Genomic DNA, 24445 nt, shown 5'->3' with positions numbered 1-24445 from the left:
TGTACCAAGTGCTATGAGCGCGTGAGAATAGGACGACTGACACAATATGTTCTCAATTATCACACTCATGTTAATTCTGGATGTTATGATAGAACAAAATTGAAAAAATGTGAAATCCAAGGGCAGAAGTTATGGGTAGCAACTAATCTAGGGAAAGGTGGACTCGGTGTAGGCTCTGTCTCCTGCCCTAGGGGAGAACAGAGTATCTGTTTTTCACAAACTGGTATGTGGGGCTATTCAGATGGAGGGGGAGTGCAAGATCAGTATAAGGAGGAGTTAGTTAAGAGTGCTACTCAGGAATTGAAAAGAAGGCGAGAGAAACAGAAAGTGGTACAGAAAAGCAGTGATTGGTATGAAGAAATCAGGCAAAAAGACAAGCGATTACAATTACCAACAGTAGGGAAAAACCTGTTTATAGACCTTATGGAAAAGATAGCCTGGGAATTAAATGTCACATCATGCTGGATATGTGGGAGGTCTCAAATGGCAGAACAGTGGCCTTGGAGAGGAGAGAGTGTAAGCCCAGAAGGATTACTGGTATGGAACAGAATGCATGTAACTCGAGAAAAAAGACCAGAAGGATGGGTATTAAGTCACTTAATAATAGGGCAGATGTGCATATCAAGGGATGATGGTAAACGAGATTTTACTGAATACGTCGGACAAACCCCTTGTAAGTTAGTGTTGCGGGCAAATTCATAAAATACTTCTATTCCTCCCACTTGGTGGCCAGGTCCACCTAATGGATATTGGTCTAGAAATTGTAGCCTGGGAAATGAAACGATATGCTGGAAGAATCAAAGCAAAGCAAACCCCTTTGAGGAAATTGGGGATTTAAGGAGATATTGGCAGAATCCTGGCTCTACCGATATAAACGAACCATGGAAAGCCCCTGATGGATTATTTTGGATATGTGGGAATAGTGTTTTTTAGTGTCTCATCTGGTGTCCTACAGCTGTTATTCCAAAACCAGGATTCTGTACATGGTGTGCATAAGGGAAAGCCAAATCCAGCACACTGAGATGAGACACAGCCTGTCACAGAGTTGCGCAAGTCTGAATTCTGGAATAAAGGTAGCATGCTAGAGAAAAGAAAAAAAATAACAGCTACTACACACAAAATTTTACCATCACATTCACGCAGTAAAGAACTAAATTACTTATGATCTTCTGTATTATCACAAAACGCACATTTTGAGTCAACGGATTCTCATAATTTAACAGACCGTGAACTTATCGTACCATATAACAAAGACCTACCAAAATTGCAACATGCTTAAACCGATACCCACAAAGAAAACAGGTTAATGAGGAAAGCATCTTGCAGACTTCAGCAAGTTTACTGTGACCTGTGTGTTATCAGTTAACTCTCTCTCAGCTTGTTGACGTTCAAACCGTTCCAGCTGTAAAACTGTCTGTAATGATCTAACGATGTCTTGTAGAGATTTATTTTGTCCTGCTCTTCTCACCTTAAAACAACATTAATTGCAACAAAATTCTATTCTCTGGACATTTTTCCCAATCATTTAACTTAAACAGCAGCGAACACTGATTTGAATATTTAACAAGATCTTCCTTCCTCATAATTCTGAGTGCTTTCCTAAGTTTTAAAACACCTCCCAATACAGATTTTTCAGGAACACAACTGAAAACAATTATTCCTGACCCCATCTTGCAAGTAAAAACTTTGAGAAGGGGGAGGGATGGGTAGAAAACACAGGCTGCTTGCAGCACGACTGGGAAAAATGGGGAGAGAGTTTTACGGCGCACTGAAAAACAACTAGTAAAACAGTTAACTCACATTCCTAAGAAGCTGCTTGATTTTCAGAGAGGCAATACACAGAAACACATAATATGTACTGTAAAACTTGCAGATAACATGTTGATAGCAAACATTAACATTCTCTACTGCTAATTTCAACACCAGTGCTTCGTCAGCTTCTAAGTTTTCAACCTGCTTATTGATGGCCTCTTGAAGATGGTCAATAAATTGCATGTAATTCTCACTGGGACCCTGATTAAGAGTTGCAAATGATTTGGCTGCATTGTTGGTTTCAGGCACCTTTATCATAGCTTGATATGCGAGGTCTGTTGACTGCCTCAGGATTTCAGAAAGTTATCGTGCCTGTAGTTGTGGTGTGTCAATTAGTGTCTCTTCCAGAAATGCACAGGGTCCCGTGGTTTAACTGTAATCGAAACTGGGGGTAAATCCTAGCTTTTTGTTAAGTTCGGTTTATGCTCTGAAACTCTACCCCCACCCTCAGGAATTCGCTTTTCAGCAGTGTGGGAGGGAGGCAGGGGCAGGTTGGGGGGACCCAAATCCATAGGAATTACGTTATTTGGCTTGGTCTGGCTCACCACGGGGGGGTCCTCCCCACCTAAATCTCCAGGCAAGGGGGGATAGGAAAAAAAAAAGTCCATTTTTTTTTCTTCCACGACTGATAGCGGCAGGGCAGAGGATTGAACTGTGAGTAATGGCGGTGACGCAGACAGCGGAACCGCGGTTGATGATGGTAGAGGAGAGGTTTGAGCCGTGATTGATGACAGCGGAGCGGTCGGCCGAACGCACCGCTCTGACCGGTGCTCCGACTGGTGCTCTGAGGGCCCCTCCCGAGACCATAACGCTGTTTTTTCATGTGAGTCTTTCATAGCTTTTATCTGATCTCGGGGCCACACATATGTATACGAGTCTTTCATAATTTTTTTCTGATCTCGGGGCCACACATACGTACGCTCCTCCTCCATTCCTTTTAACTTTCCAAGAAAGTGCCGCGGATCCTTATCCATGTCAGATAATACGGACTTGGGTGGTTTTGACGAATCCTTAGTAACGGGGGGGTCGGAGCAGTGCTTAATCTTGCTTTTTTCTCCGAATCTGGCCCAGGAGAGCCAGGAAGACCATCCCCCTCCGCCGCCTCTGCCTGTTGCTGTTTTAACTCTTTCAGAGTATCTAATAACAAGTGCCACATCGTTAACAGTTCAGTTGCTTCCTTGTACCCTTGGGTAGCACTGTCAAACAGTTTATCTCCCAAGTCCATCCATTGTGACACACTAAATGCTGTCACAGGATTAACCTCTAAACCTTGTGCTTTGCCCCATAGTAACATTTTTCTTAAAGTCAGTTCCGGAAGGCTAACACCCTGCTTCTTCAGAAGCAGCTTCCATGTAGATAATATAATACCCTCTTCTTTAGATAAGTTTCACCCCCCCTGTTCCCAGTAGCTCACCTCCTCCTTAGCGAGGTGTCTTTTCAGTCGATCCAGATCTTCGGCAGCTCTCCTCGGCTGCTCTTATCAGCTGTACCGGGCTCCGTCTCCACAGCTCTTCTTCAGCTGTTCACAGCTTCACGCTGTCACCTTGTCATGCGAGATCCTCTTCAAGCAGGATCACGACGGGGTAACCATATGTCACGGTTGAGACGGACAAACGACATGGATCAAGTTCGTTCAAGATGAAAGTAATAGGTGCCATTTATTGCTACAAATGCATTTTTATACAATTCTACCAGTTCATGTGTCTTTTCACTATTGGTTACAAGTTACAGCACTAACATCTCATTGGTTAATTTTGCTATTATCCATGTTATTCTTCTATCCCCTTCTCTCTCACGGGTACATCTCTCCTCTCTCCGGATACTCCTTTACTCCCATCCTTCTCAAGGGTAAATCTTAATATCTCAAGGCTGATCTCTACTCTCATATTTTCTGTCAAGGATTCCACAGACCCGCTGCAGTTTCCCACAAAAAACAATGACAGAGAGAGAGAGACTGCGAGAAGCACAGGGGGTTGGAGGAAGAAAGAGAGGAATTAGGAGCCCCACAGAGAGACGGAGGACAGGAAAAAGAAAAAAAGAAAAAAGGGGCGGGGGGCAGGGAGGAGCACGAAGGCTCAGAACAGGAATGAGGATGGGAACAGTGCCATACAGAAGGAAAAAAGCTGGCAACTCTCAGCCTGACAAAGGCGTAGAGAGAGAAGGCGAAGGAAGGGAGGAAGGAAAGCCAAAGACAGGAAGGTAGGGATACAGAGCAGCAGTTATGTACACGGAGAGGAAAAGAACAGGCCAGAGAAAGCGTGGGGAAAAAGGAGACGGAGGGCCAGGGAGGCAACAGGACACACGAGCTGGGGCCGAGGCCCCAAGGGCCAGGGACTCACAGCAGCTCTCGCTCTTGGCGCTGCCGGGAGGCTTCTAACAGCTCAGGTGCTCCTGTCTCCTCCTCTCCTCCCTTCCTCTTCCATAACTCCGGGCGCTCAGCTGTCCTTCAGACTAGGAGAATGCATTGGGGTGTCGGGACTCCTACGAGACGAGGCTTCAGGGACACAGAGCCTCGCTGGCTCACTCGCCACGCAGCCGTCCCGCTCCAGGATACGTGCCTTGTTATATTTCATTACATTTTTCCCTGCCCAACTCTCCAGCCTGTCCAGGTCTCGCTGGATGGCAGCACAGCCTTCTGGCGTATCAGCCACTCGTCCCAGCTTGCTGATAGTACACTCTATTCCCTTGCAGAGAAAAGTCCCATCAGAGTTCCAGACCCGAGCGGATGGAGGAAGAAATGCAGCCGACTCAATATGAGTGATAAAGCATACTTCAACTTTATTGCCCGAGATGGCGTGCATTTATACCAAATACCATAATTATGCATACTTGTCTCTATCTAATAGGCTAAGCACATTTACTTACTCCACCTACTTGGGTTTAGCTAGCTATGCGCATCCCACATTCTTCTGACTCTTATCTCTTCAAAAATATCCTGACCCTGCTTTAGTCAGTACTTTTCCGTTCCCCCCTTTCCCATGGCCTAATAGACAAGCTAACTAAGGCCTACTTATGTCAACTAAAATGGGCTCTGCTCGTACAGTTGCTTGGTGGACTCATGTCTGTGCTCCTTGAGCCAATCCCCGACATCTCCCCCCTTTTCTTTTATTAATGAGCAGAGCCTGCCCAAGTGTCTGCTCTAAAATCTTCTTAATACATGATATAGCACAACTCAAGCATATTAATGCAACTACTACTATGATTAAGATAGCCAGAGCACTCTGCAAAAGCCATTTTACCCATCCTCCTAGTCCAAACCAGTTCATGAGGCCCTCTAAGCCAAAGAGGCCCACATCCTCTCTGATCTTCTGTGAATGGTCCGTAAGTTGTTTAATCTCCTCGTGGATGGATCTCGACTTATTCTGTAAATCCATAAAAGTGTTTTTCTCGTCTTGCTCTTTTGTGATCTATTATCATAGATACATTGGACGTTAAGAGAGTTAATAGTCCCAAAATACACAGTCCTCCAACAGCGTTAGAAGGAATTCCTGGTCAGACTCTATCTTCACAGATCAAGAATACACCATACAGGAGGTTTTAGGGTCGCTGTCAATGATATCCCTTGCATTCTTCTGTGAAGCATTACACCGTCGAGTTTCATTTATGTAGTCACCAAGAGTAGCATTAACATTTTGTAGTTTTGTCCATTCATGTTCTTGTATACTGTTCTGACACTTTTCACAAACCGGCTGAATACAAGCATCCATGGGCATAGATGCCAGCAATTCCAGTTCCTGTGGTTCGATGTCTGCTTCCAGGTGGCAATTAATCCAAAGTGCCGTGTTAGTATTATTACAGTTCGTTGCAATGCCTCTGCATCAACCACTATTTGAAACAGTCGTGTGATGCTGCTGTAGTCATCAAGGAAGACACCAACCAAGCATGTGTGGAACGCCCTTTCCAGAGACATCGCAGCCAGGCACATAGATGGTCAGTCATGTTGGCCAAAGTAATCCACATGCTAGTCCCTGTCTGCGCAGGCATCCAAAACACAGCAGCTGCAACAATCACTGTCAGGAAGACAACACAGGTCCCACGCCTCGCGCCGGCAACCACCGCAGCTCCCGATCTGCAAAAACACAAGAACAACCTCTCCCCCAGGTTATCAACCGGTGCGGCCCCCTCCACTGAACGCCAACCAGTGACCCGACCACAACCAATGCAGGCCCCCTCCGACCCAGCATAGCTCCGGGTCACAGTCACAAAGCGTTTCATCACAGGGCAAACCCAGGCTGCACCACTTAGATACAAGTGACTCACCACACACAACCCCCCTGACAATTCCCCTTTTTGTTTAAAAAACAAAACAAAACAAAACAAACAAAACAAAACAAAAACACGGTTCAGAATCAGATACGTGCGTTGGATCTTGACTACATACTCAAAATCGCAAATCAAATTCAGAGGTTCCTTAAATTTAGCAAATGGTACATATATGACAAAAGGATCATGGCCTTAAATTCATTCCCTGCATTTTCTTGATCAGAGTGACAATTGGTATATTAGTCTGTTAGCATTCTCATCATACTGTCCCACAATAGCCACAGGTTGTTTCACAGACAAATCTGTAAGTCCAATCAAATGCAGTCATCCTGTAAAGCTGTCATAAATTCATTCCTCAAAGTTTCTAACTCCATTTTGGCTGTCATATTTATTGGATATTGTTTTCCCTTACCGGATTGAAGTCCTGTTTCAGATTTCTCAGTGTAGTATTTGCTTTATCAAAAACATTGGCTGCTAAGTTCCTTGAAGATTTCTCACTTGCACAAGCAGATCTGCACCATCCAAGCACCTTCTTGTAGGATATGCAACTAAACAGAATTCTCAGAAAACGTTATTTGAGCTTACAATTTACTTAACAAATCCTGACCCAAGAGAGGTATAGGACTTTTAGGCAAATACAAGAATTCACGTATTAAAACTTTGTTCCATATCTGGCATTCCGTTTGTCTCAAAAAACGGCCTTTCTTTCGTTGTCTCCCATGCCCTCAAAAACTAGCATGGTGAATTTACTAAGAAGTCTCGTACAATTAATTACCATAGGATAAGTCTACCAACAAATTTTTGGTTTAATTGTCCAGTTTAATTAAAACTACGGGTCTGCTCAGGATGCCTTTAAACTTCACCCTCGGACGGCTCCATTCAGTATTACATCGCTGCAGTGGGGGGAGAGAGAACCCCCCTTTCACTGCTTTAAAAGCGGGCAGCCAGGTTTTTCCAGTTGTTTTTTCTTTCTGTGCAGTGTAGATATAACCAAGGTCACGCAGCTGGCATACTGGCTGGTACGAAGTAGGAGGCTCTGGGAAACTTCTCAGTTACAATGAGCTGCACACAGGCCTGGGATATTTTGCTCTTTTGTTTTCCCATTTCATTCCAGCCATAATACACTTTATATGCAATTTCAAGTAGCTCAGCAATAGTCACATTCCTTAGCTCCATTTACCTTTTACAATTTAGAGATGTCAAAAAAAACAGTATAAACCAGTATAATAAACATAAATCCATTATTCTATTGTCCTAGATCCAAATCAGTTCACATTCCAGCAACCTTTAAATACAACTTCATAACTTCATACAATACCCCAAGTTCACATCTATCATAGTATTTTAACAATTTAAATGCTTTTCTAACAATATAAGCGATTACTTTAATGTGTAAGGATGCATCCTAAGGGGGAGCAAGGTGGAATTTTAGCAGTGGAACCGGTTCCCGTTTTGTAATTATCTCCCCAAGCAAGATTCTTTTGGTACCAAATATGAATATACAAACTAAAATACTGAGCTCAGATACGAAAACCATATACCAAGTTCAAATAAGCAGATGGATCACAGTTACACCAATTTAAGACAATATCTCTTTTTTTTTTTTTTGCATTGCACCTTGAACCGCTTACTGCTCAGCCAGGTGGAGATACCTCTGGGTCTCCCTGACAAAATGGGTCAGTGCGCGCTGGAGGCCCATTTGGCATCCGCCCCCCCCCGCAGCAAGCTGGACTGGGCAAGGCCTTTTTTTTTTATAGTGTCTCATCTGGTGTGCTACAACTGTTATTCTAAAACCATGATTCTTCACTTGATGTGCATACAAAAAGGCCAAATTTAGTGCACCGAGATGAGAGACAGCCTGTCACAGAGTTGCGCAAGTCTGGATATTGGAATAAAGCTAGTACTCTAGGAAAAAATATAACAGCTACTACACATAAAATCTTAACATCACGTTCACGCAGTAAGGAACTAAATTACTCATGATCTTTTATACTATCACAAAACGCACCTTTTGAGTCAACTGATTTTCATGAGTCTCTGTGAACCTACTGTACCATATAACAAAGACCTACCAAAATTGCAACATGCTTAAACAGATACCCACAAAGAAAACAGGCTAATAAGGAAAACATTGTGCAGACTTCGGCAAGTTTACTGTGACCTGTGTGTTATCAGTTAACTCTCTCTCAGCTGTCTGAAATGATTTAATGATCTCTTGTAGGGATTTATTTTGTCTTACTCTTCTCACCCTAAAACCAACATTAATTGCAACAAGGTGTTATACTTCAAGATTCTATTCCCCGGACACTTTTCCCAATCATTTAACTTATACAGCAGCCACCATTAATTACAATATTTTACAAGATCTTCTTTCCTCATATTTCCAAGTGCTTCCCTATGTTTTGAAACACCTCCCAATACCGATTTTTTATGAACACGACTGAAAACAGTAATTTCTGACCCCACGGAAAAGCACAGGGCTGCTTGCGGCGTGAGTGGGAAAAGTGGAGAGAAAGTTTTACGGTGCACTTATACCACAAAGAAACAATTCTAACAACAACCAGTAAAACAATTAACTCACATTCCTGACAAGCTGCTTGACTTTCAGAGAGGCAATAAACAGCAGCACATAATATGCACTGTAAAACTCGCAAATAACATGTTGATAGCAAACTTTAGCATTCTCTACTGCCAATTCCAAAACCAGTGCTTCCTTAACTTCTAAGTTTTATACCCTGAGTCCCCAGAAGCACCCCCTTTCCCGTCACGATTATCATGACCACATTGCCGACTGTCAGATTCACTTGCTGTTAACTGATCTAATCTGTCACACAGTTCTGTTGTCCAGTTCTATTTTCAGTGACTTCTTCTGTTCTCTCGTGGAAGTTAGAGGGTTAAAATGCAGGAAAAGCAGATTGGTAAAATTGGTAAAAGGAACTGATAGTACACTTGTTTACGACTTTAGCATTCTCAGCTTTCACAGGTTCTTTGAGTAAGTTGTCTGACACCAATCCTCTGGACTTGCTGTTCTCACCAGGGTTAGATGATGGTACAGGAGGCTAACCGTTTGGCATTGTTCCTCCCCCCGCCCCAGACTGCTGAACCATCGGGGGTGCCGAAAGCACAGCAGGGGATTGCATAGGGAGGGTATCGCAGACATAAACCGGGTGAATTTCACCGCAACTTTCAGGATACTTATCAGGCTGCAACGCTGCAAAAATTCCGGCAGCAGCAGACCGTTCAAGCTTCCATGTAGTTACTAATGATTTAGCTTCTGTATGTCCATTGCTGACTTTATCCCATAATTTCTGCTCTATACTGTCCCAAAGTTCAAGTTTTGAGTCACTAATGCTCGTAACAGTCTTTTCAGGTTTTAATTGCTTCACTGTAGTATTTATCAGTTTCCAGATGGTTACAAGGCCGAGAATATATCTTTCGCGGTGACTAATTGCCTTCCACAACACAGTTCCCATCTTTTTCCAAGTCTCTATTTGAAAAACTCCTGACAGGTCAGCAGGATACCTATTGCCTCTGCACCAAGTTAATAGTCTTTTAAGGTTCTTCGCTGATAACGCAGATATGCCCGTTTCCATCGGCGGAGCGTAAGGCTCCATTTTGCCGAGTTTCTGTGAAGCTACCGCGGCTAAATTCTTTTTCACTTTATGACGCTTAATATTATTAATTACTTCCTTCCACGGTTTCTTCAGTTTCTTAGCTGTTTTATCCTCGTCTATGACCATATCCCACAACACGTCCCCTAATTTCCTCCACTCTCCTTCATCAAACAATAAATCAGGATCCTGAAAACACCCCTTAGTTTTCCCCGTTGCTACTAGACCAGCTAGCTGTTTAACGCAACTATAATTAACCCCTCGCTTTTCTAAAAAGCTTTGTAATAAATCTAGGGCTACTTCTAAATCCATTTTTCTGTTATTCATCATTTTAACCCGTTTCTCCGTTATTCATCACTTTTAATCCATTTCTCTGTTATCTGTCACTTTTAATCCGTTTCTCTATTATCTATCACTTTTAATCCGTTTCTCTGTTATCTATCACTTTTAATCCGTTTCTCTATTATCTATCACTTTTAATCCGTTTCTCTGTTATCTATTTCTCCGTTATTCATCATTTTTAATCTATTTCTCCGTTATTCATCATTATAGTACGGTACCTCTTGCTAAATTAAGAGACCTCTTGCAGCCCTTGTTTCCTGTAGCCCAGCACTGGCGAACTTCAGTCGGTTCAGGCTTCGGAGTCGACACACCGCAGCACAGTGTTCGGTCGCTCTTGCCCGCCGGTCGCTGCTTTCCCGGCGCCTTTTGCTTCTATCCGCCGCTTCGGATCGCCGGTTCGGGCGCCAATTGCAGAGAAAAGTCCCATCAGAGTTCCAGACCCGAGCGGACGGAGGAAGAAATGCAGCCGACTCAATATGAGTGATAAAGCATACTTCAACTTTATTGCCCGAGATGGCGTGCATTTATACCAAATACCATAATTATGCATACTTGTCTCTATCTAATAGGCTAAGCACATTTACTTACTCCACCTACTTGGGTTTAGCTAGCTATGCGCATCCCACATTCTTCTGACTCTTATCTCTTCAAAAATATCCTGACCCTGCTTTAGTCAGTACTTTTCCGTTCCCCCCTTTCCCACGGCCTAATAGACAAGCTAACTAAGGCCTACTTATGTCAACTAAAATGGGCTCTGCTCGTACAGTTGCTTGGTGGACTCATGTCTGTGCTCCTTGAGCCAATCCCCGACATTCCCTCATCCAAGTCATCGATGAATATATTGAAAGTTGACATAGGGGAGAGGGCCATCCCGGAAATGTCCCCTTTAGGCAGGAAAACGGGGCAGGGAACATTTCAGCGTGATGCCAGGTTGTGCTGGGCAGGGGAGCTCCGGCCTGTGTGTCTGCACTGTTGAGCAGTTTACGAAGATGTTTTAAAAGAGTCTGGTGACTGCAAGAAGATCCCCACTAGACAATGCGGTGTTTCTTTTTGTTGCGGATGGATTCAGACCCATGCCTCTCTGAAAGCTAAGCGAAGGGACCAGGGCAGGGGAGGCACTGGGAGTTGCAGGGAGAGGTTTTAAAGTTGGTGTAAGGGATGGGACGGTCCAGGTACAGTCCCGTTTTGCCATGTAACTAGCGGTGCAGCTACGGTATTTTACCTGTATTTTCGCCACATTTTTAGTTGTTCACGTACCTTATTTTACCTGAACATTCACCACATTTTTAGCAGCGCACGTGTCTTTTTTCACCTGTATATTCGCCACATCTTTATTGATGCAGCTGCCGTATTTTACCTGTATATTTGCCCCTTTTTTAGCAGTGCGTGTCCTGTGTTTTACCCGTATATTCGCCACATTTCTAGCGGTGTAACTTTACTTTACCTGGATGTTCGCCACATTTTTAGCGCTACAGCTACCGTATTTTACCTGTATATTCGCTACCTTTTTCAGCGGTGCAGTTACCATATTAAACCCATATATTCGCCAGTTTTTTATTGGTGCAGCTGTCTTATTTTACCGGAATATTCACCACATTTTTAGCAGTGTGTATGGGGATATAGTGGAAGATTTGGTGAGGAGGTTAGTTAAATGTAAATACGCTCAAGTGACTTGCACCTGTCTGTAGAAAAAGCACATAGGTCACACTAATTGTTTTACTGACCTTGTGTGCTTGATGAGTAGAACCTCTGTGTTAGATAACGTAGGCCTGTGAGAAACTCTAGGCACCTTATCACTATGTCTGAGATTCCTGCTTTGTTTTGAGCAAGAGCGGGAGGCTGCGCCTGCCTGAAGCCTTGAAATACAGGCGAGGTCAGCAGGCCCAGTGATCTTCCAGCAGGGCTGAATTCACCAGCGCCTGCGTCCCCGCTTGTGTCACCTCTGCCTGGGAGCTTAGGTGTGGCTTCGGAGATCCCCCAGTAGAGAGGTAACTAAAATAAAACTTGCTCTTTGCAATGCATTCGTGGCCTGTGGCTCTTCTTGCGACGTGCCTGCGTACGTGTACGCACAGTGCATGTACCGTATTTTACCTGTAAATTCACCACATCTTTTGTGGTGTAACTACCGTATTTTACCTGTATATTCGCCACAATTTTAGCGGTTTACGTACCCTATTTTACCTGTGTATTCGCCATATTTCCAGCGGTGCAGCTGCTGTATGTTACCACTATATTCGCCAGTTTTTTATTGGTACAGCTACCGTATTTTACCTGTATATTTGCCACTTTTTTTGTAGTGCGTGTCCTATATTTTACTAGCATATTCTCCATGTTTTTATCGGTGGAAGTACCGTATTTTAGCTGTATATTTGTTATAGTTGAACTGTTTTTTTGTAAGCTGTATTCGGTTTTGTAAACTATGTCCAAGATTCTTACCTCATCTTGAAGCTTTGCAGGTTGTATTCAGGTTCTTATCTTAGTTTGAGAATAGAGAGCTGAAAGTTAGTCCTTATCTTATCTTGAAAGTGTAGGATGTGCATCCAAGAGTCTCACAGGATTCTATAATGAGCATATGGATAGTGCGCATGTGCTGTGACAAGAGGTGAAAAGCACACGAGTGAAGAAGACTACTTACTTCATCCTGAAGACCACCTAAACGACCACCAGAGGACACTGCGCATGCTTAGAGTAGTTCCAAAGATGTCGTAATTGATATTGCGAAATAGTTGTGGAATCTAATGAATATGCAATACATATGTTGTAAACCTAATGAATATGTATGTGACCAAATTGTATAAATGTAGTGGAGTTCAAATCAGTGGTTGAAACCAGCTTTGGGTGCGAACCCCTGGTTTCCCAGTGCTGAAATAAAAGCACCGCATATAACTACGTTCGTGGTTATGTGTTTTCGCTTGCTAACATTTTTGGCGACCCAGGTGGGACCTCATGGGCACTGCTGAAGCGAATCGCGTCTCGATCCCACTCCGGCTAGCACCGAGGTATTCTTAGGGAGCGCATCGGACGCGACCGACCCTCCGCTGCTCTCGACGGACCTCTGATTGGTAAGAAGGTGCTTTTATTATTTGGGTTTCGGGTACCTAATATTTGGTTTGGTTTGGTTTGGTAGCCTGCCGGTCAGACGCGGCGAAAGCCATGCTCGGTTGGGCAGGGAGCTCCCGAGGTACAGCCTAGGCGCCGTCCGTCAGACAGAGGAAAACCTCTGTAGGTTCGGCATTTGGTTTGGTTTGTGTATTTGTTTTGGTTTGGTTTGTGTATTTTTGTGCACCGGATAAAGAATCCTGTTTTTGGGATAACAGTTGTAGCACACCAGATGAGACACTAATAAAAGCCTTGCCCAGTCCAGCTCACTGCGGCAGCGGTGGGGGGAGGGTGCCAATGGGGCTCCAGCGCGCACTGACCTGTTTTGTCAGGGAGAGCCAGCGGTGCCTCCACCTGGCTGAGCAGTGAGCGGTTCAAAGGTGCAATGCTAAAATTGAGATATTGGCTTGAAGAAGTGTAATTGTGATCTGTTCGCATATTTGAACTTGGTATTTGGTTTGCGTGTCTGAGCTCAGTATTTTAGTTTGTATATTTATATTTGGTACCAAAAGAATTTCTTTGGGGAGATAATTACAAGATGAGAACCAGTTCTGTTACTAAAGTACCACCTTGCTCCCCCTTCAGATGCATCTGTACACATGAGAGTAAATTAGTGGGGGAAGTGATTTGAATGTGAAATTCTGAGTTAGCTGTATTGCAGTTAGTGTTGTTCTGTGGATAGATTGATTTGGATCTAAAATTAATGTAAGGGATTGATGCTTAATATGCTGTCTATTGACATCTGTAAGAAATTACAAAAGGTAGGAGCTGAGGGACCTAACTATTGCTCAGCTAATTGGAATTGCAGAATTGCATATAAAGTTTATAGTCGCAGGAATTAAATGAAGAGAGAAAAAGGGCAAGAGGAGCCCAAGCCTATGCCCAGCAGCTTCCCTGCGGCGAAAGAAAAAAAAAAAAAAAAAAAAAAAAAAAGCTGACTGCCTCTCCTCCGGGCTCGCCGCCCGCGAGGGATGAAGCGGGGAGGGGCAGAAGTAGGAATTCGGCCAGTAATAGAGAAATTCCTGCAAATAGGGTTATTAAAGGAATGTGAGTCCAGTTATAACACCCCTATGTTGCCTGTCCGCAAGCCAGATGGGTCATATTGGGTGGTTCAGGACTTATGAGCTATAAACAAAATAGCTGAGGACCTCTACCCAGTGGTAGCAGACCCATACACCCTTCTGAGAGTATTAACACCTAATTTGACTTGGTTTATCATTTTAGATTTAAAAGATGCTTTCTTTTGCCCCCCTCTCCATGAAGCTAGCCAGACAATACATGCATTTGAATGAGAGAACCCTAAAAATAAATGTAAAACCCAGCTCACATGGACGGTGTTGCCACAAAGATTCACGAATAGCCCGACAATATTTGGAAATCAGCTTGCTAAAGATTTTGAATCCTGGGAAGCCTCGTCTGATGAGGGACAGATGCTACAATATGTGGATGACATTTTAATCGCTACTAGAACCAAGGAGATGTGCATGACCTGGACCGTATGGACCAGAAACACCTGCAATGGAATAAGGAAGCCACACGAGCCTTTAAAGAACTTAAAAAGGCTTTGATGTCAGCCCCTGCTCTAGGACTCCAATATGTGAGTAAACCATTTTTCCTATTCTTTCACGAGAAACAGGGAATAGCCTTGGGTATATTGGCACAGGATCTTGGCCCATATCAACGAGCAGTGGCCTATTTCTCCGAACAGTTAGGCGCAACTGCAAAGGGGTGGCCTGGATGCCTGCAGGCAGTTGCCGCAGTGGTACTGAATATACAGGAGGCCTGGAGATTTACCATGGGTCAGAAAATGACTGTGCTAGCATCCCACACAGTGTCTAACAAGATGGTGTAGAAATTATCGTCACTAACATTGTCAACCCAGCTTCTTTCCTCAGTGGTAACTTTGGAGAACCAGTTCATCATGACTGCCTGGAGACCATCGAAGCAACATAATCCAATCGACCAGATCTAAAAGACATTCCTATTGAAAACTCTGAAAACGGAAGCAGCTAACCGTGAGGCTTGTGCATGTGCACAGAGCAATTTGGAAAGAAAAGGGACTTTTGAACTCTCAAGGCAAACATATCAAACGTGCGGAGGAGATATTGAAACTACCGGAAGCAGTTCAACTTCCTAAGAAAATGGCAACCATGCATATTAAGGCACACCAGAAAGTGAGCTCGGAACCAGAAAAGGCTGGCGGACAGAGAGGCAAAACAAACGGCTAAGCAAAAGGTAAAAACAGAAAGTGCTCTAGTCCTTGGCGGGCAGGTCTCTTTAAAAGGTAAGCCAGAGTATACCAAAGAGAATCGAAACTCATCATAGATTTAGAGGAATCATATAATAAGGAAGGGTGGGTTCACATCCCCCAGGGAAAACTTATTGTCCCCTTTCACCTAGTTTGGCCTTTAGTAAGGGAAGAACATAAGAAAGGATTTTGGGGAGTAGAACCACTATGCAAACATTTGATTAGGGAAAAAGGAGCTAGAAATTTGTATATCACTGTAAAACAGGTGACAGCAGTGTGATCTTTGCCTCCAGACTAATCCCAAAAATATGCCCAAGCTAGAAATGGGTCAAATGGGGAAGCGGAATGCGCCTGGACCACAATGGCAAATTGAGATTTCAGAACTCCCAGGAAAAGGGGGGTACCGATATTTGTTGGTATTAACTGATACTTTTTCAGGTTGGCCAGAAGCATTCCCTACCAGGACAGCAAAAGTTTAGGAGGTGACTAGAACATTGATCCATGAAATAACACCAAGGTTTGGAGTTCCAGCTGTTATATCCTCTGATAGAGGGCCACATTTTATTTATGTGTATGTGAAGTCTTTTGCAGAGAACTTTGGAATCATAATAGGAAGGTCCGTTTCAAGACCTCCTGATATCCTTCATTGCTACCAATATTAGAGAACAGAATGCCTGGATTCATCATTCTAGAGTGAAGAAAGCCTGTGAAACACCATGGAGGGTAATCCGGGTGTAGGTAATTAGGGTCTGGCGGCCGGAAGATCTCGCGCTGTACGGAAAGGTAGTAGCCCCTCCCTAGACAGGTAGGAGTGTGTGATGTAAGCAAACGGAAGTGACGTTGTAAACTCAAGGTATATAAACCTGTGTTACCTGCCAATAAACGCCATTTGCCATCCACCACATTGGTGTCTGCAAGCTAATGGACCGAGCGACCTGGGGTTGGTCGCCGTGCTGTTCCTGAACCAGGTCGCTACTGCCTCCTAGAGGCAACAAGTGGTGCCGAAACCCGGGAAAATCGCTTGGACTCAGGTGAACAGCGGCCGGAGCGGTAGGACCAGCCTGGCGAGGAGGACGCTTCCGGAGCCGCGAGGAGGATGGAAGCCCTCGTGAAGGTCATATCTCAATTACATAAGCAATGGGGTATTGATTGTAAGCCTAAAGACTTTACTCTCGCAGTTGCGAGGCTTTTGCAAATCGGGGTCATTGACCAGCCGGTGGATATTCTCCACCCTGAGGCGTGGGACAAGTGCACTAAAGCGTTTGCCGAGGAAACGACGTCCTCGGGCTGTGGGAAAAACCTTAAGTCGTGGGGGAAAGTCGTACAGGCCCTGCGGAAGGCCATGCAGGCGCAGGAGACCTGGAAGGCAGCACAGGCTTGCTTGTGGGCCACCCCGCAACTGGGGGTCGGGGCGGCTACGCAGACCCTGCACCCCCCAGATAATGATGATACTGCCGAGCCCAAAGATCTGCGAGAGGGTGAAACCCCCCCCCAATCCCCGAACCCCGACCCGCTCACGGAGGCGCAGGAGTGAGCTAAATCCTTTTGGGGCGGGTTAGTTGAGGAAGCCAGGTGCGCCGCTGAGAAACCAGGGTCTGAGGAAGTCTGGACGAGACCCCCGCCATATGCCCCCCAAGATGGCCCCCAACGCGTGGGCGGGGGGGCGGGACGAAGATGCTCTTGGCGGGAATGTGGAGGTAGTTTTGGACCTGGCTGGCGTGCGCGAGCGGGTGGAAGAGAACAATAGAGAAAATAGCTTTGGGGGCAGTGGAGGCATGGACAAGGGGCGGAGAGCCGACCAAGGTGTTCATCTGGAGAGGTGCCACTGGGGGATGGACACCTCCCCGAGCAGAAGGCGGGGCGAGCCAAGAGGGAGGGAACGGCCCGCCCACAAAGGTAGTGGGCGGGGCCGGAGCAGAGAGCAGCCCGCCCACAAGGGTGGTGGGCTGGGCCGGAACTCGGAAGTAACCGGTCAGTCAAGTTCCGGTTCCAGATCAGATACAGAAGTGACTGATCAGTCGAGTTCCGACTCCGATTCAGATACGGATTCATATTCGGAGGAGGAAATGGGGACAAACAGAATTAAAAGCAAAAATATCCCCTTCTGAAATAAAGCGGAACCGCGAGGGGAAAAAATTCCTCTTACGGATTGGAGGAAGATTAAGATAGCGTGTGCCAACTGGGCCCCATCGGCCGTGCTGGCATTCCCGGTCCGTGTGTCGGACGGGGGACAAAGGGTTCACACACCGATAAACCCTAAGGATATACAAGCGATTGTTAAAGCCATCGCAGATAAAGGGCTTAATTCTGCCATGGTCTCCACCCTCATAGACGGTGTTTTTGGGGGAGACAACATGCTCCCGTTTGATATTAAACAAGCCTGTAGGCTGTTCTTTGACTGAGCAGGGATGATCGTTTTTAAACAAGAATGGGAGGACAACTGTACGAAACAACTGGCCCAAGTAACTGGGGCGGATCACCCGCTACATGGTTCTAACCTGCAGCGGCTAATGGGCTCGGATCCAACAATGATCACCCCCCAGTTACAGGCCCAGGGCTTGCGGGCCCAAGAAGTCACGGCAACTACACGTGCAGCCAGAGAGGCTATTCACACAGCCTGTAGAATTATTGCCAAACCATCGCCATGGTCAACAATAAAACAAAGTGAAAGCGAGAGCTTCACGCAATTTGTAGATCGCCTCCAGGCAGCGATCGACTCCTCGACACTGCCTTCGGAGGCAAAGGGCCCAGTCGCAGCAGAATGCCTACACCAGCAGTGCAATTCAACGACCAAAGATATTTTGCGATCACTGCCAGCAGGGTCCAGCATCGCGGACATGATTAAACATGTTGCGAAAGAAGAGCACCTAGCCCCGATCCAGGCATCTGTTCGCACCGCAATAACTAACATGATGGTATGTTTTAAATGTGGCCAGGCAGGCCATGTCACAGCAAATTGCCCTCAGTTGGGGGATCCGTCAAATCCGTCAACAGCGCTCCCCTCACACCAAAACCGACCCAAAGGACCGTGCTGGGCCTGTGAAAAGAGGGGGCACTTCGCCAGGGAATGCAGATCTAAGACCCAGGGAAACGGGTGGGGGAGAGGGCAATTGGGCCATGCACAGCCCTCTCCCACTTGGGATATGAGGCGGCCCAATTACGCCAACCCCACATGGAGTGCGGTGCTCCCGAACCCAGTGCTTCCAAACCCGGTGCCCCAAAAACCGGTTCCCCCGAATCCACTGCCCCCTCAAGAGGTGACCAACCTTACAGCACAACCGGCTGTCCAGCCAAACCTGCCTTCATCTCAGGGACAGCAAGCACCACCCCCTGGGGGCGAGACCCCAGGGTGGCTCTGGCCGTAACGTGTGATAGCCCGCCAGTGGTGTGGGGGATCTGCTCCCTTTATAATACCCCAAATAGCACCACCATTAGCGTCCCCTTCTTGATCGATACCGGAGCAGACGTTACAGTTATCCCTGAGGCAAACTGGCCTCCGTGTTGGGAACTGGAAGATGCTCCAATGGTGGGTGGAGTTGGGGGACTAACCTGAGCTCGGAAGAGTGTTCAATTGGTTGCAATCACAATTCACACAGAAAAGGGACCGGAAAAAAACATTATTCTCTTCCCGTATGTCTTGCCAGGAGTCCCACCCCTGTTGGGAAGGGACGCTTTAGCCCTATTGAAAACCAGGGTGACAAATTTACTGTGAGGGCCACTGCCGCATACCCACTTCCACCGATCAAACTGACATGGAAATCGTCCGATCCAGTGTGGGTCGAGCAGTGGCCCCTATCAAAGCCTCGAATGGATGCTCTTCTCGAGTTAGTCGACCGCGAACTGCAACGGGGTCACATAGAGCCTTCTACCAGCCCTTGGAACACTCCTGTTTTTGTAATACCCAAGCGAACCGGTGAAGGGTTTCGTCTCCTCCATGATCTGCGTGAAGTAAACAAGACAATTCAACCAATGGGTTCTGTTCAAACGTTGCTGCCCATGAACTCTATGATACCAGAGGGGCAACCTTGTGCCGTTCTTGATATTAAAGACTGTTTTTTCTCAATACCTTCACATGAAGAAGACAAGGAACGGTTTGCTTTCTCTATCGTGTTTCCAAACAGTCAACGTCCTAACCTACGCTTCCAGTGGAAAGTGCTGCCTCAAGGAATGATCAACTCGCCTACCATCTGCCAGATCACGGTGGATCGGGCGCTGACACCAGTTTGGCGCAGTGACCCGACCACGACAATCATTCAATACATGGATGACATCCTTATCGCCACATTTTTAGTGCTGAAGCTACCATGTTTTTCCTGTATGTTCATCACACTTTTAGCGGTACAACTACCGTATTTTACCTGTATATTCGCCACAATTTCAGTGGTTCCTGTACTGTATTTTACCTGTACCTTCGTGAAATTTTTAGCAGTTTAGGTCCCGTATATTGCCTGTATACCCGCCACATATTTTGCGGTGCAGGTAACGTATTTTACCTGTATGTTTTCACATTTTTAGCAGTGTGTTTACCGTATATTTCCTGTATATTCGACAAAATTTTAGCCATGCAGCTACCGTGTTTTACCTGTATGTTCTTCACATTTTAAGCCATGCAGCTTTTTCACCTGTATATTCACCAGTTTTTTACCTGTATATTTTACCAGTATATTCACCAGTTTTTTATTGGTTCAGCTACCGTATTTTACCTGTATATTTGCCGCATTTTTAGTAGTGCGTTTCCCGTATTTTGCTAGTATCGTCTCCCCATTTTTATCGGTGGAAGTAGCATATTTTAGCTGTATATTCATCACAGTTTTAGTGGTGCAGTTACCATAGTTTACCTGTATATTCCCCACTTCTTTATTGGTGCAGCTACGGTATTTTACCCGTATGTTCACCACATTTTTAGTAGTGCGTGTACAGTATTTTACCTGTATAGTCACCACGTTTGATAGCGGTGCAACTGCCGTATATTACCTTTATATTCATCACAGTTTTAGCGGTGCAGGTACCATATTTTTCCTATACATTCACCATATTTTTAGCGGTGCAGCTCCTGTATATTACCTGTATATTTTTACATTTTTAGTGGTGAAGGTGCTGTATTTTTCCTGTATATTCACCACCTTTTCAGCGGTGCAGCTGCCATATTTTACCCATATGTTTGCCACATTTCTGGCGGTGTAGCTTCCGTGTTTTTCTGGGACGTTCGGCACACTTTTAGCACTACAGCTACCATTATATGCCTGTATATTCGTCACAATTTTAGTGGTTAATGTACCATATTTTTCCTGTATATTCTCTGAATTTTTAGCGGTGCAGCTTCTGTATATTACCCGCATATTTTCACATTTTTAGTCTTGCAGTTACCGTATTTTACCTGTATATTCCCCAGTTTTTATTGGTGCAGCTACCGTATATTACCTGTATATTCGCCGTATTTTTAGTGGTGCAGCTATCCTGTTTTACTTGTATATTTTCATATTTTTAGCGGTGGAAGTACCGTATGTTATCTGTGTGTTCGCCACAGTTTTAGCTTTACGGCTGCTGTATTTTACCTGTGTTTTTGTCACATTTTTAGTGGTTCACGTACCATATTTTACCAGTTTATTTGCCACATTCACGTACCGTACTTGTTGAATGATCTTTTTCAGAAGAAGAAGATGATGATGATGCACACCAAAAAGCGACAGAGGAGGTGAACTGAATGCAGTAAGAAGGTTAGTTAGCATGCGGTGTCAGAGAGGAAGATGGGGAATCCTTGGGAGCCAGCACGATCCCTGGGGAGGAATAAGGAGCTGAAAGGAGCCGACGAGGAGCCCTGAGGATGACTGGGGGAACTGAGGCACGACCTGGGGAGCTGAGATGAGTTTTGGGGGACCGTGGCCCTTGGGAGAATGGAGGAGACCTGGGGAGGACTGGAGAGTCTTGGGGAATGGAAGTGAGTCCCTGGGAGAAGGGGGCATTCCTGGGGAATACAGACAAGCCCTGGGGGACCCATGGAGAGCATTGCAGAGTCCTGGGGAGACCAAGGCAGATCAAGTGAGGCCTTGGGAGCCCTGGGGAAATGAGACAAGCCCTGGGGAGAACTTGGGTGCCTTGAGGAATCAAGGCGAGCCCTGGGGAGGACTGGATCTCAAGGGAGCCGTAGGGAGATGAGGCCCTACCTAGGGAGGGAGGGTCTGGGGAGTCCTGGAAGATGAGGGGAGGCCTTGGGAGTCCTGGAGAGGCAAGGCAAGCCCTAGTTTACTTTTTAGAAGAGATTCTTATGGAATCTAAGTCTGCTCTGTCCTTCAGTCCTTCCCAGAACATAGTTCTGGTAGAAGTTAGGTAGGATGTGTGGTCTTGCTAGAAATTCAATGTAATGCAATAGCATTTTGATTATTTTTTTTAAGGAAATGTAAGTACACAATTTCAATAATAATAATATAGTTACTGCATTTAATGAGCTAGCTTTTTATACAGCTTAGTATGATATCTTTTTCTCTCTCTGCCCTAGAAAACTGAAATTTAAATCCTTACTCAGTCACATTGCAGATGTGATAGATGTAGTTGTAGGAAAAGGGCAGGTGTTGTCATTTCCAGTAAAGGTCCAGGTGATTGGGGTAAGGGGGTGGGGGGGAGGAGGCCTTGGCGATATGATCCACAGCTTCTCATGAGGGAGCTCATTTTGCTCCTGGGCTGCTTTGCTGTTGGTGTTCTGCTGTTCCTTTGTTCCTGCAGTAGTTTGCAGGTTCTGAGCTGGAGAAGCAGAGGTGTCTATTTGAGGTAAGAGCTTCAGAACCAAGCCAGGTTCAGTAGCATATATGACAGAAAGGATGCTTGTCAGTGGGCTTGGTTTGGCTTTTGCTTTGCTTAGTATGTGTGGTATGTTTTGTTGTTGTTTTTATTTTTTATTTAATTGTTTTATATCCCTTTATTGCAGATATTGAAGACGCACCTGGCAATTACAGGAAGGTCCCCCTTGGCCCATGTGGTGTTTTCCTTTGTTGAGGATGGGTATAGTCCCTTAGCCCTCTGAAAGCTAAGTGGAGGGACAGGGGCTGGGGGGACTAGGAATTGCAGGAAGAGGTTTAAAGTTCACAGAATCACAGGATGTTAGGGATTGGAAGGGACCGTGAAAGATCATCTAGTCCAAGCCCCCCCACCAGAGCAGGAACACCTAGATGAGGTTACACAGGAAGGTGTCCAGGCAGGTCTTGAATGCCTCCAGAGTAGGAGACTCCACAAGCTCCCTGGGCAGCCTGTTCCAGTGTTCTGTCACCCTTGCTGAGAAGAAGTTTCTTCTCAAATTTAAGTGGAACCTTTTGTGTTCCAGTTTGTACCCATTACCCCTTGTCCTATCATTGGTTGTCACCGAGAAGAGCCTGGCTCCATCCTCGTGACACTCACCCTTTATCTATCTGTACACATGAATGAGGTCACCCCTCAGTCTCCTCTTCTCCAAACTAAAGAGACCCAGCTCCCTCAGCCTTTCCTCATAAGGGCGTTGCTGCACTCCCTTAATCATCTTTGTTGCCCTACGCTGGACTCTCTCCAGCAGTTCCTTGTCCTTCTTGAACTGAGGGGCCCAGAACTGGACACAATATTCCAGATGGGGTCTCGCCAGGGCAGAGTAGAGGGGAAGGAGAACCTCTCTGGACCTACTAACCACTCCCCTTCTAATATACTCCAGGATGCCCTTGGCCTTCCTGGCCACGAGGGCACTGCGCTGGCTCATGGTCATCCTGCTGTCCACCAAGACCCTCAGGTCCCTTTCCCCTACACTGCCCTCTAATAGGTCATTCCCCAACCTATACTGGAACCTGGGGTTGTTCCTACCCAGATGAAAGACTCTACACTTTGCCTTGTTATATTTCATTAATTTTTTCCCTGTCCAGGTGTCACTGGATGGCAGCACAGCCTTCTGGCGTATCAGCCACTCCTCTGAGCTTTGTGTCATCAGCAGACTTGCTGATAGTACACTCTCTTCCCTCATCCAAGTCATTGATGAATATATTGAAAGTTGACATGGGGAGAGGGCCATCCCGGAACAGTCCCCTTTAGGCAGGAAAACGGGGCAGGGAACATTTCAGCATGATGCCAGGTTGTGCTGGGCAGGGCTGCTCCAGCCTGTGTGTCTGCACTGTTGAGTAGTTTACGAAGCCTGCCTTGCGCCTGTTAGACGATGCTGGTGCTTGTTGTGCTCCAGGGGCAGGGCAGTCTTCTCAGGTGCATTCCTGCGCTCTGGAATGCCAGTGCTGATTGGCCTAGTGCCAATTGGGAGCCGGTGTTCTTGCTTAATGAGCCGAAAGCTTGGATGGGTCTTGCGCCTTGGACTTTTCCAGTCGACTGTGTTTTACGGTGTCGTTCTGGGCTGCGTTGGCAGCTCTGCTTTCTAGCCATCCAGATTAAGGGACTGCGTGCACGTGCGCGTTTGGCTTGGAACAGCTCTGCCTGGAGGCATTAAGTCATGGCTGGTGGAATAGCGCTAAGCGTCCGTGGTTGTTAATAGGTTGATATGCATAGATTGTGTAGGCTAAGGTTGTGCAGTTATTTGGGATGGAGCAGCTGTGGGCAGGGAGTCTGGGCAGTCGCTTCCGCAGCATTTTATGAAAAGGATCGGAGCCTTCTGGGAGGGGCTGTTGGGTGGGATGGAAGGCTGTTTAATCTGTAAGGTGTTAAGGCTTGTATGGGTGGGTCTTAATGTTTGGACTGTTTTTTGAATGGCAGGCTGTAGCTAGACTCCAGGCGGTGTTTCTAACTGGAAAGCAGACCTCTGGAATGGTTGATCTCTTGATTGTCAGCATCCGGGTGACTTGTTTGATGCACGTTTTTTCAGAGGCCAGGGGACAACATGTGCACAAAAGAGCGACAGAGGAGGTGGGTGGAGCACTGTAAGAAGGTGGGTTGGTGAGCTGTGTCAGAGGGAAGGTGTGCCAGGTGCCTCTGTATAAATTTGCTTGATTGCTTCACACCTATTAAAACAATGAGGAAATGTGGGTATCAGCCCTGCAGCTATTTGGAGGAGGTGAGCATTGAGTGCAGGGCTGAAGCAGCAGCAGCTTGTTTTTAGGGGTTGTGTTGCTGGTGC

This window comes from Columba livia, assembly GCF_036013475.1.
Source record: "Columba livia isolate bColLiv1 breed racing homer chromosome W unlocalized genomic scaffold, bColLiv1.pat.W.v2 SUPER_W_unloc_5, whole genome shotgun sequence".
Taxonomy (NCBI): Eukaryota; Metazoa; Chordata; class Aves; order Columbiformes; family Columbidae; genus Columba; species Columba livia.
The sequence above is the reverse complement of the archived record's forward strand: the minus strand, read 5'-3'. Positions refer to the sequence as shown.